Source organism: Haliotis rubra, unplaced genomic scaffold (assembly GCF_003918875.1).
Source record: "Haliotis rubra isolate DU_JTF1 unplaced genomic scaffold, ASM391887v1 Scf831, whole genome shotgun sequence".
Lineage (NCBI taxonomy): Eukaryota > Metazoa > Mollusca > Gastropoda > Lepetellida > Haliotidae > Haliotis > Haliotis rubra.
The window spans coordinates 205,461-219,855 of NW_025767559.1; the positions used below are offsets into that span (position 1 = coordinate 205,461).

The following is a 14,395-nucleotide window of genomic DNA, read 5'->3' on the forward strand; positions in this document are numbered from 1 at the left end:
AATATTCTCTTGTGCAGAACGGGAAGTTATTCAGACTCATTTATGACGCGTGTTTTTCAATATCTTCCAGCCTTTTGGTTACGCCCCATGGCTTTCTTCAGAATAATTCATAATGGTTCACCGTATCATTCTCAACCTGTAATCAAAGTACTGCAATGTATGAAGTGTTCCTCTTTCTGCTTTTTTCATCCTCAACCCTTGAATCTCCAAACGCTGAAGCTGAGCTTGAAAATACATATCACATTGAAATCCTTCGTATCTAAACGTCTACTGCAATCGTTACAACTAATGCTTGAAAAACATATGTTTTAAAAATATTTGGCTACACATTCTGGTTTGCCTTCAACTGCCAACTACAGTAGATGTAACACTACAAATCTAAACACGCCTACTGCACGCTTGGTATGTACATTGGAGTGTCAAGATCCATTATTCAACTTTATGCATGACAATGTTTCCACTATGAATCAAATTACCTGGCTGATTATCTTTACTTAATTAAAACCCCGTTATAAGGCTAAGAGACATATTTACACAGCAATAACATATTACAAAACATGATTGCAGGCACTTAAAACAAGTTCAGGTCAAGCGATATGTTGATCCATATGTTATGGGCTTTGACAAATTATGTATACTTTGGGTAATATGAAACGCTAATGCAGATGCAATCTGCTGCAAGATGGTGCAGGCAGCATATTATATGCATCGACAAACCGAGTGAATGATGCACATAAAGTGAAAGAAAGGGCCATATTGACAATCAATTCCAGGCCTTCTTTGACATAAAGAAAATGAGTTCCAAAAGAAATACTATGTTACAAAAGAATGATATGTCCGTTAACATGATCTTGCAAATTTTGGATATGATGTTTTTGTTCCAGTGAACAATGCACCCCCTTTCTATGGTTTCGTTCTTAGGTCCACTCTGGTTTGGATATTACGGGGATTAGTGGGGCTTAGATTGAATATGTTGCTGTGTTTATGCAACGTTTATCAAGCACTGCTTGTGCATATCATAAATATTGTGTTTGTTTGTTTGTTTGGTTTGTTTGTTTGTTTGTTACGTAGCGCCACACTATATGGTGGCGAGCTGCAAAAATAAAGTGCCGGGCCAGACAATCCAGTGATCAACATCATGAGGAGTTGGGATACGATGACATGCGTCAATCAGGTCAACGAGCCTGACCACCCGATCCTGATAATCGTCTGTTACGACAAGCATGGGTTACTGAAGACCAAGATTTTCAAGGGTCACACACATGTTGTGTCTATATGATGAAATGTATGAAATGAATTTTCACAGTTGTGATGAAAACGTAACGTATTGGAAGTCGTTGGAAGTGTGAATATTTCCAAAATTTATGGTATAAGAATTTTTGTAGGGAGATGGCAAGGCCTGCTTCCTTAGCTGGTAAGTTTCAGTTTTCTAAAGGGATCCTACTGGGTGTCTATCTCCAGTAAGGTGGGATCATTAATGACAAATTAATATGAAATACACGATGCCATTTTAGAATATATATGTCCATATAGTCTCCCGTTACCACTCGTGGCTTACTACGCCATCTATGTTTGTTATGTGCTTTATATTTCAATGTATATATGCTAAGTATCGTTGTCTCTATAATCCAATGTTAATTTGCTAACAGACGGGCATCAACATTTCTGTTAACTCATCCGTTTGGATCAAAGGTCGATAGAGGGGAGTTTCCATGTATATTCTCACGCCGTTATCAAGATAAAAGTTACTACAACCAGGTGAATAGAAGTATATATGCATAGTGACAAGCAGCAAATTAACAACAGGTAATTCAGCAAGTAGCACGTCGTTGGGGCCAACAGGAGAGTAAGATCAACAAGTCGAAATCCACTCCATTGTCCAAGTGATGGAATCAATCAACATTCAATCAGCTTGTTTATCCTGAACGTTGTACATCGAAATGCCTCTCTATGCAATAAACAGGGAGTTGTTATCACGTAAGTGGTATGTGTCGTTGTGTATCCCCATACTGTTTACTGCAGTATAAGTGAGATCTGCTTCACTTTGCGAATGACCAATCTTTTGAAGTTGATTTAAGCTCTACTTTAGTAAACTGCTACCTAACAGATTGATCTCAGATTAAAATATCTCATTCTAAATTTGTGTTTTCTATTTCAAGTACTAAGAAATACTGAATTTTTACGTATTAGATATACATCTATCGGTACCAGTTTGACGTGTCTGGTCATGAGTTAACTAACATAGTGATTATATATTTTTGACCATTACATGTGTCATTCACACGTCATTTATGCCATGATAATGTTCTCTGATCCATTTCATCATACAGCATGTATTTCATTCAATGTTTTGAAGCTCATATGAAAACATGAAAAATGTTACTGTTCCAGTTCCTTTTGAAGAGTGAAAGTATTTTTGTTCCTCAAGTCTTCCAACCAATATAGTTAGATGTTATACACGCGTGCATGCACACACCCACACCCACACAAAACATCCGTAATTTGTGAATTCTGTTCGGACGATAAAGAAATATCTAATTTGATTAGAATCAGTATATGAATTATCTTCCCTTACTCTGAGAGAAGCATGGCATTATTCGTTCATTTTTAATAATTTTATCTGCATAAAAGAAGGTATTATCAAAACTGTGAAACAAACTTGCGTATACTACCATATCACTAACATTGCGATATTGACCATGGAATAAATGTTAAGTTTAGTCTGTTTTCAATGTCATAATATGTGAGGTTCCTCATTCACACATACATACAAACTGACAGCATAACACAAAACAATATGCAACCAACCCAATGTAATACAATACAAGTTTCACCGCCTGTGCATACCACACTGTTGACGAATCTCTCAGGTGTGTTAGAGCGATAATCACACCGCGACATGATTAACAAGCCTACAGCTCAGCAGATTTTAATAACTTACCTTTTTAATAAGATAAGCAAGATTTATGGATGTCAACTTCTTTATTGTGAATAACACGAAGTTTCGGAGCATATGCTTGCTCCTTCATCAGGTGAAAATCAGGTCACAGTAATGCATTCCACTTCTTAATGCCCGTCAAAGATTTAACTTACTTCCAGAGGCTTTTTTAAGAGGCATAAAAACTTGTTAATTAACAAGACAGTAGGCCTTGTTAATTGGTGACTATTAACTGCCGTGACTCACTCATCAATCAACAAGGGATTAGGTCCCGGGGCGTGCAAATAACAATGATTTACCATCACCCACCAGTTATCTCCCCTTGTGGACATTTCCAAAATTGTAAATCTTTGGAAACATCATCTTTCCAAAATTGGAAACGTCTTGTAAACATGGACTTTTTTTCCAGTGAATATCACGGTGGGGAAAACTAGAAAAGGGCTTCACACATTTTACCCATGTGTGGAATCGAACTTGGGTCTTCGGCGTGACGAGCGAACGATTTAACCAAAAAGGAGTACCTTTACTGTTTCGAGAGAGACCTTTAAACCAATAGAAAGGATGGCTACTACATCATTTTCGTCCAGGCACATCAGGATCTTTGGTGGACCTCACAGGGGATTATGCTGAAAAATGATCAGCAACAAGTCCATTCGGGGCAGTCCCTCATAGTCAGACTCAGTACCTTTCAACCATACCTCATACCACTGAAATGTGACCTGCCGTTCTTTTCTCATCTAACGTCTTGATACTAAGTCGGTCATTTTAAGTGTCCCCCGAGAACCACTTCATAACATGTAAGTAAGCCTCCACGGGAACGACGTGAATGTATAGATAACACATACATCCATTCAAAGTGGGTCCTAAACGGATTAACTTCACGAGAGCAAGACGTAATTGGTAAACAATGAAATCAAGTCTCCACATATGTATTGAAGGAAAGGTCAAAGTACCACGAAAGTGGAAAGTCTTTAAATGGCAAATCGCTAATGGAAACAAACCAGCTTATTTCTGAGTCACACATTGCCATTGTGAATATCAGCAGGTTTAGCTAGCTTGTGAATAGTTAACCACGCATTACATCCAACACCGGCAAAGGGTAAGGGTAATTTGTAAATGTTTCTGTAAACTCCAGACAATTGGTCGGAACAAAATTGGGCGACTATTAATGATCTTGTGGCATATGCTACTGACGCTAATAGGTGGTAGGAGCTCTTACCAGTGAAGCGGTTTCCTTATTTTCACAAATACATGAGCTATTCGCCCGGATAATAATAATAATAATAATAATGTGTCCATTTATATAGTGCCAAACTCATCACTAGGTATGCTCATAGCGCTAACAATCAAGGCACAGCACATTATTACCCCAGATAACCCAAGCTGCCTGTTAGGCGCTGGATGGTTATAGTCATAAGACTTTTTTCCATCGGGTATCCATTTTCCTGCTGGGTGAACAGAGACAATTTTGAACAAACTCACTTGCCTAAGGTGAGACCACATGTGTCACTTGTGCTTCGTTGTGGGGCAGGACTGAAGTCCTAGAAAACTCTCAGGAGTCAAGCTGCCAAACACGGTCACCCATCCAAGGACTCTCCGAGCTCGACGCTGCTTAACTTCACCGATTTGTGACCTGAGCTTTGAGCACAGGAACACGCGCCACCACTTTCATGTTGCCGCAGTCCTCTGCGGAAAGTGACGTCCCGCTGGGGTGAATACAGCCTATAATCGTCAGGCACCTCTGATTGTGTTTCAAGATTTGTTGGAGGTGGGGTTGCCTAGTTGTAGAAGCGTTTGCTCGTCACGCCGAAGACCCGGTTTCGATTCACCACTTGGGTATAGTGTGTGAAGCCAATTCCGGGTGTCCCCCGCGATCATGTTGCTTAAAGCGACGCAAAACTAGACACACTCACTTCAAGAGTTGTTAGTACCATGTCAGTAACTTATGAATTTGGACAGGGATTGTGTACCTGTAGCACAGGTGTTGTTTATTGTTGTCAGGGGAACCTTCTATGTTCACTTGATTGGTCAGCGGAAATCATACTTGAACCATGATTGATTAGAGCTGTTACTTCCCAGGCAGTGACAGCTGTGTTTGTGGATGTCAGGTGTCATTCTCTCTCGTTGAAGCAAACTCTCTCTCACTCCTCACCCTCACTCTCTCTCTCACAAAGATCGTTGAAGCAACTCATTCTCTCTCAAAGCGTCGGCGAAGCAAACTCATTCTCTCATTCTCTCTCTCTCTCTCTCTCTCTCTCTCTCTCTCTCTCTCTCTCTCTCAAGAGAGAGAGTGTGGCATGTCCTCAAAAATGCAATAGACCTCGTCAATAGACCTCGTCTCACTGTGCCAACAGACCTCGTCTCACTGTGCCAACAAGAACTCTTCTCACTGTGCCAATAGACCTCGTCTCACTGTGCCAATAGACCTCGTCTCACTGTGCCAAAATTATATCACAGAATAAATTTATCTATCAAAACAAAGTCGTGTCGAATACAGACTTCTTGTTTTTCTTCTGAGACATGATCAGTTTTAACTGTAATGACAATCTCTATTATACACTCTTGAACACGTTCTTCGAAAACCTTTGTTTAACATCTGCACGGAGTTCATAACATATTCATAACTTTTTTCTTTCTTTAAAATCGTTTACTCACAAAATCAATATTTCAGAATAGATATCGCAGGTGATACAACTGATGAGATTGTGAAAGGTTGTTCAGTCATGCAAATATTTAAGCTGAGTTTATCGAAGTCCTTGACATAAAATGTTTCGCCATGTTCGTCTAAATTACCTATGACAGTAATATGTGCTTGATTGACATTTTAGAAGATGCTATTTGATGAACATAAATTGATTTCTGGATTTCATGTTTACCTCCTCGAATGCATGATTCATAAAACAATAGACAATATCCTACCTCCGGTTTCATAAAAACACTGTACCAAAGACGTATAAACCATAATTTATATGTATACACTGTAATTAATTTACATTCTATACATGTATATATAAGTATCTGTACATTTCTAAATTAATCAAATACTTTTGTATAATAAGTATCTGTACATTTCTAAATTAATCAAATACTTTGTATAATAAGTATCTGTACATTTCTAAATTAATGCAATAATTTTGCAGTAAACAATATTTTATATATTCATAATAACATTTATTACCTACGAGGGCGAAAATATCAGGGTTCATATATTTCATACGATGCCCTCGGGCAAAATATCATTTTAATTTGTCATGGTGACGTGACGTCATGAGCAATGCTATGACGTCACGTTTCTTCTGTGGCGTTGCGCTCTACATGCAACGAAGGCGGGTAACCAGCCTATATTTGAAAGTAGATTTGGGTTTACTTGCCTCAATTTGACGACTTCGGTATTAAACAGAATGTTATATTCGTGCCCATATCATATTATGTTTACGACACTCGTGCCCAAATATCGGTATATCCATCGCTCTCGCTCGGGAAATACCAACATTTAGGCACACGTGTCGTAAACATGGTATGACATGGGCACTCCTCTATGTATTTTCACTAGCCCTGTTAGATGTATCCATTATGACGTGAACATGTATCGCGTCGTCATATCATTGTGACGTCATGGGCACAGTTATCTGTTTATTAGTTTTACCTGCTGATGTGGCCGGAACAGGGCCCGAAACGTTGTATCAAAGAATAAAAGAAGATGAAATCCAGAACTGTTCCACAATAGTATGACTACAATGCCCCAGCCTCCTGTGTATCAGAGAAATCTGTTTTGAAAGAAACGATTGTTGTAAGAAATATCTGCTGAACACAGTCGATTGTGATGCCAGCTATGGTATGAGTGGCACATATAAATTTGAGTCCCAAATACATGGAAAGGAAAGTCAAGTATTCGTCAGAAAAAGAAAAACAAAGCGTACATCGGGTATTTTGTTAAAGTTTGTCTAATGTGGAAAACAAGAAATAACATCTCAAAGCTTTGTTGAGGTTTTGAACCGTGTGACCCTGTTCAAACAAGGTAATATAGTTCAAAATATAAAAAATGTTATCATTGGTCCATGTGTTTATCGGACATATTGTCAAAGGATGTGAAGTGTGATCTGACTTATAATTAAATCTATATAAGCTGATATTTTATTCATGACACATATGCTTATCGAACATGCAAGTAAAACGATTCATAACCATGAAAATGGACCCATATGTTTCATAGCAGGCATATGTAATTATTCCTGATAATATGTGACGACATTAGACACAATCAAATTTATAATTATCAATATATGACAAGACCTCTCGTCCTTGGCACACGTTTTTAACACTCGGTGACGACATAAAAGATGATACGATTCATACAAACCACAGAACCAGATATTTTATCTTTGGCCACAACTAGATATTGTATATTTGGCTGGAACCATATACTTTATCGTTGGCTGGAACGAGATATTTTATCTTAGGCTACAACTAGACAATGTATCTTTGGCTTGAACCAGATATTTTATCGTTGTCAGGAACCAAATATTTTATCTTTTGCTACAATCTGATATTGTATATTTGGTTTGAACTAAATATTTTATCGTTGTCTGGAACCAGATATGTTATCTTTAGCTTGAAGAAGATATTTTATCTTTGGCTTGAACCAGATATTTTGTATTTGGCTGGAACTAGATATTGAATCTTTGGCAACAGCCAGATATTTTATATTTGGCTAGAGTCAGATATTTTGTCTTTGGTACAACCAAATATGTTATCTTTAACACATGTATTTATCTTCCATAAAAGGTGACACGAGTCACACTTAAAAGAATAGAGACATATATTTTATCTTTGGATTCAGCCAGATATTTTATCTTTGGCTAGAACCAGATATTCTATCTTTGACATATGTATTTATCTTCCATAAAGGGTGACACGATTCACACTTAAAATTATAGAAGCCTGATATTTTCTCCTCTCCACAATCACATGTAATGATGTTATTTAGATAGGTCATTCTGTTTGCCCATTAACCCACTACGATTAAAATCGATACCTGTTGATAGATGGTTTTGAGCATTGACAATGGCCAGGATATGAATGTGTGTACACATGGGGATATATCGACCAACATATTTATCAATACTCGTGAGATCAGCAACAGGTGTGCCGCTTATGTACAGATGCAAGACAAAGGAAAATCGATTTCTTCAACCTCGCTATTCATAGCTTGAGGGCGTATTTCATATGTTGCGAGATGTTTATGGCATTCGGTTGGTGAAATACGTGCAACATGAAAACGATTTGTGTTGGTTATGGGAAATGTTATGTTTACACGGAACACGCCCCAAAAACCGGATCCCATTCCATTTCGCATAATCCTTCTGTTCTTTTATTAATCTGTAATCAGGGATCAGTTTCACGAAGTGGTAATAGCTGCACGGTCGTATGTCCATGTTAAAGGATAGGATTTATCCGTAGCGCTAGGACCGCTTCATGCAACGGGCCCATGGATTTGAAGCCATATTGTTGTGGTGGTGTGTGGTCCTGTGCGTAGAGCTCAGTTCACAAATCAGTTGAAATCAAGTACCGTTGCGCGCGGAGTGTCCTTGAATGGGTGACCGTGTTTAGCAGCTTGACTCCTGAGAGTTTCTAGGACATCAGTCCTGCCCGATAACGAAGCACATGTGGTACATGTGGTCTCACCTTAGGCAACTGAGTTTGTTCAAACTTGCCTCTGTTCACCCAGCAGAAAATGGGTACCCGGTGGGATAAGCCATGTGACTATAAACCTTCCAGTGCCTCACAGGCAGCTTGGGTTACCCGGAGTAATGATAATCAGAAAGTGTGTTAGCGCTTAGGGCATGTGCCTTGTACATAGAAAAGGCGCATTATCAATTCACAATTATTAAAGTGAGGACTATTAATTCTGAATAAGATCTGAATCAACGGTTGTGTAATGTGAATGTACGCATAATTTATGTGAATTAATATGAACATTCATACGTTATATATTAATGTACAGATATATTGTAAGAATGTTCGAAGAGTAGCCCGACTGTACATAGATGACCATGGTACGTGATTGTACGGACACGTATTATGAGTGTGAGGAGGTTTTATGTCGGAATTATACAATCGAGATTCATATAAATATGGGGGCGGTGGGGTAGCTTAGTGGTTAAGGTGTTCGTTAGCCACCCGGGTTCGATACCCAACATTGGCACAAACTTCGTGTGAATGTGAATGCATTCTTATATGAATATGCATACTTTTCATGTGAATATTGATACATTTCAAGTGGATATGCATGCATTTTGTGTGAATGTGCATACAATCCTTTTGAATATGCGTGCATTTTTTGTGAATGTGAATACCTCTTATGTGCATGTATATGCATGTCATATGAATGTGCACCCGTGAAGATCTGGGTTAGAATATTGATCTTCAGTAACCCATGCTTGTCGTAAGAGGCGACTAACGGGATCGGGTTGTCAGGCTCGCTGACTTGGTTGACACATTTCATCGGTTCCCACTTGCGCAGATCGATACTCCTGCTGTTGATCACTGGATTGTCTGGACTAGACTCGATTATTTACAGACCGCCACCATATAGCTGGAATATTGCTGAGTGCGGCGTAAAACTAAACTCACTCATTTGAATGTGCAATATTCAATTTGACTGTACATAAGTTTCTTGTGAATGTGCGTATAATTCATGTGAATGTGCTTGCATTTCGTGTAAACATGCATACATGTGAATGTGGATTTGTATGTGAATGTGCACATATGCTATGTAAATATACAGACATACTTTGTACTGTCATAATGTTATGCTACAATGCCATGAAAAGCCATTGCCATGTACAGAGTGGCTTATAACCTGAAAAACCAACAGGTTGCTGATTTCAAACCGTGCATCAATGTAACCGGATCTATATCAGTATCATTACATTTCATTCCTGACGGCCAGTAGAGCTGCATTTCCATTCAGACAGACACGAGAATTCCAGTTTATCCTTGGATGCTTTTTCTCGAGCACAGTGATACAAATAAGTTGAAAGTAATGTCTTAGTATTTCAACAGGTAACCAAGAAGTCCTACTATTTTGGTTTACGTTTAAATAAATCTAAATATATATGCCCACACTGATCAGTGGACCAGTATATTTCACCAAATATGTATTTGTCTAAGACCTTTTATTATTTTCGGCCTTTCTTTTAAGCTGACCTGTCTTGATCAAGCTGACAGCATATGTTTTGTTCACATTATGTAAGATAACCACCTTTCATGATCTTGAGTAGTTCTTTTCTTGGCAGTATTATTGTTTAACAAACCCAAAGGTCCAAGTTCGGAATCATATACAGAGTAGAGTAAAATCACCAGGAAATGCTATGGGTAAAATTGGGGGCAAGTACATCACGTTTTACGAATGAGCCACCTGGACGGATTTGGTCACACATATGGACATCATAGATTGAGAGTTACCGTTCCTGGGTCGTGGAGAGTTGCTTATAATATCTGATGTTTATCTGATGTTTATCTGATCCAAATTCAAGCATTTACTTATCTGTTTTAGACCATGCAGTACAAAAACAAAATTTCATTTTGATATATTTTTTCAGAAAAATACAATAGTTACATGAAGATATAATTGAAGAGCTAAAGGAAACAATCAGCAATCCAGTGAGAGAAACTCCTCTTAACAGAGACCTGTCTCACACGTTAGTGAGAGAAACTCCTCTTAACAGAGACCTGTCTCACACGTTAGTGAGAGAAATTCCTCTTAACAGAGACATGTCTCACACATTAGTGAGAGAAACTCCTCAAAACAGAGACATGTCTCACACATTAACTATTGGCAACAACATGAATGCCATACTCGATATTGAACGTGAAACGCATTTGCGAACATAAAGAATCGTAATGACCCATGAAAGACCCCAATGATTGAATTGTTTGCAACATGGAAGAGCATTTTGAAATACCATTGACGAATCATTGATTGTGTCCATATGGATGATAATTATAAACTTAGTATTATTCAGGGGAGGTTTATTTCAAAGGTTTGTACAAAATCAAAGTACAATAGGCTTATTCAATTAGTCTCTTCAACTGGAACTTCTCAGTTGAAACATCAAGCAAAGACATGTCATAATTATTGAAAATTACATCTGTTTGATTTTCTTTGACAATAATTATTTGTAATTGTGTGTGCTTGTTTGAAGTATCTCATGCCAATGATCATCCATTCCTTTACCGAACTATTCAGGATGACGTTGTACAGGATTTACATGAAATGAAGTTTATCAGATTATGCAAACTACAAAGACATTCAAATCAATAATTTGTAAACACGGTAATTACCATTACGAGGACAGGTTGATAAAGGATACGCCCCATATGGCAAAACGGGGTAATCGTGAAATTGTGGTGGAAGATATTGTTCGTCAAAAAAAAAATTAAATTGAATTAAAAAAGTAAATTGAGATAATTGTTTCGTTGATAATGAGAAAATAAACATAGGCCCATGGCTTTTCAAAACTGGATCAATGTAAGGAAAATGCAGTCATCAAAATGTTTGAGATTTAAGATTATGGATCAAATCTTGGTTCACCAGTCCTAGCCAGTGTCCAAACAACAATTCAAAAGTATATACTTGGTCACTCCACGTTCTGCAAGTTTGTCACTTCTGGAAAGGCCTCAAGCCTGTTTATTTCATTCGCTTGTGACAGCGATATAATGTGTTCGATTACCTCCACCTTTAGTGTATACACATCTGTGACAACAAGTGACGTCAGTAACACGATATTTATGAAAAGCTTTTATCTCAGGCTCAGAACCATTTGATCCACTTTAAACAATTAACATGATTGTCTATAATGTCAAACATTTCCACGCTATTTGAAAACCTTAACGCTTCGAAACATCATATTTCCAATGATTATAAATAGTGACGTTTGGAAATCACATGTTTCGAAGTGTGAAAAGAGGGATATATTTGTTAAGTGAAAGGCAAGTCACGTATTTACGAGTAAATGAATTGAGTCGTGTTGGCAAACTGAAAATGATGCACGCCCATAAGTATAAATAGGGTCTTTACACATAACTAAATGTAAGCAATACACATCCTTTGTATTCATAGCTATATTTAAATTTTCGTTGACACTATAATGATTTTATGATTGGTTCAGAATCAAATACGTGTCCATTGTTAGAGAAGTTCTGCTTATGTCTAGACATACGCCGAGGCTGCCATACATTTCAGTTCCAATGTCACCTGTTCGAATATCCATGTCGCTACTTACAACAATTCAGCGGGGTAATTTGGTTAAACACTGCAATGGATATTAACTCAATTATATGAGGGTTATTGTGAGGCAATCGTGAATAGGTGCTGGCCCTACGGGGTATCACGTTTGTACAAGTACTCCCGGATGCAAGTATGGTGCTGCTACAATCTGTGCGAACTTTCGATCTGAATGGGATCTTGTGTGATTTATACAATATTTTATTCAATAAATGAATGGATCTGTAAACGGGCATTACGCCCATATGAATACCTCTCCGATACAAAAGTAATACATAATACAAAGTTTACTTGTCAACACTAGAAAACACACTTAAAAGTTATAGTAATAAGTAATGGTCTAATAGTAAATACACAATACATGATATAGAAGGAAGTTAGCTACAGAAACGTTTTGTCAGATAAAATAGTCAGAGTTCAAAATATTTGGATTAATTTCATGAGAAAATGAACAATTTCCATATTAAACTGATTGTAGATCAAAACCATTTTCATAGAAGAAACATCTAGATCGAACGTCAGAAAAATTTACACACATAAAAAGTGACTGGCGTCATGGTGACAGCCACAATAGAAGTGGAAATATACTAAAGGAAACGGGCAAATTTATGGGCATTTAGGTTATTTCAGCCCAGTCTTATTTTGCAGTGAATACTTTGATTGCGTTTTGTAACATCATCCTATGGATCTATCTCGCAAAACTGATACTTGGTATAGTCACTTGCTGCAGCGTAATCACTTGCTGCAGCTCAATCACTTGCTGCAGCTCAATCACTTGCTGCAGCTCACACATCAATGCCAATCATGTCCTCAGTGGTGGAGGTTTGGCAAGGAGACATTTGACTTACATATACATCATTCATCTGCATCTGTTTTAAGCACTAAGTAGATATATAATTCATACAACACTCTTTTCTTGTAAAATGACCTCATTTGAAAGGTAATACGAAATTACTGATTCCACAGAAGCAGATGTTTGCAATCGAATTCAAGGAACTAGCTCATTTAATTTTCATAGGACCATGATTATATATCCAAAAATAAAATCACGTTATCACGATCTGTTCTTTTTATATGTTTGGAATATTATATATAATATAATGCTTACAGTAAGAGTACTTTTCAACAACCGATCATGAGAAACCTAGTGGATAAGATGTTTGCAGTTATGCGTAATAAGTATTGAGGAGAAGAGTAACCTTGCAGATTCCTTCGCTTTGATGAAGTCCGCTGTTCTGAAAGTTGAAACTGGGGCTTTCTCATTGTTGTTCAGGACCAGTCGCGTCCCACTTGAAACCGCCAGTGTGTGAATTTGCATCAAAATGTAATTCAATATGTAGATAACGAAATAGACAACGTAATGTAATTGGCAGTGAATGTCCAGGGTTGACAGAAAAACAGTATCTTACCCGACATGAGGGCGTGGCTAGCTCCTTCGCCATGATTGAGGTTTGACTCAAATCATGGTACGACCCAGATGTGTAGAGGACGCCACTGAGAATGAAAATTATAGAATTCACTGGAATTTATAATCTTGGGCGTATCCATGCCAACAAATCTGTCCTTCACCATTTTGATAAAACTGATGAAGTTATCTATATCATGGAATCTTCTCTCCTTTGGCACAAATGTTATTGACAAGCTTCTTGGTCAATATGCCGACCTCGCTTCGTAACCTCACGCTTATTACCAAATTATCTGACTACGTATTGTATTTAGTGCTCAGGTATGGTACCTCCCAATCTGTTAAATGGCGGTACGTAAGTCCCAACACTTTCAAATTATTTTTTTTCTAACAAAACTTACCAGATTTTTTAAACGTAGTAGATTTGTTATTTTAAATTTCCACTACATTTTCCTACAGTCACCAGCGGCTGAAGGGATGGTGTAAATCCAACTAGGGTCTATGTATGTATAAAAAGCACTGAAGGTCCCCATGGTCCCTAGTATGATGATCTACCTTCAGTAGTTGGCGACCTATAGCCTGTTTTTATATTGTATTGTCTTCGTAAATAAAATGGTTTTAGGTTTACATGCTAGTTTTAGGCACCATCTGTAAAACTCTAGTTAATTTACAGTCCTTCAACAACATAATATTTACTGGATTTGCAAAACTTTCTCATCACTGTATGGCTGAAATATTGCCGAGTATTAACTTGGCATTGGCT

At 37.7% G+C, this 14,395-nt stretch overlaps 1 protein-coding gene and 1 long non-coding RNA gene across 4 annotated transcripts in view; both read left to right on the top strand.

Annotated features, from left to right (window-relative positions):
* LOC124262348 overlaps nucleotides 1-14,395 on the top strand; it is a 57,470-nt gene that overhangs the window by 10,800 nt on the left and 32,275 nt on the right. The gene's annotated exons all lie outside the window — the stretch shown is intronic.
* Nucleotides 4,499-8,506, top strand: LOC124262350. Its single transcript, XR_006894563.1, has 3 exons — nucleotides 4,499-4,610; nucleotides 4,920-4,924; nucleotides 8,494-8,506. It is a non-coding gene; the product is annotated as an uncharacterized LOC124262350 (long non-coding RNA).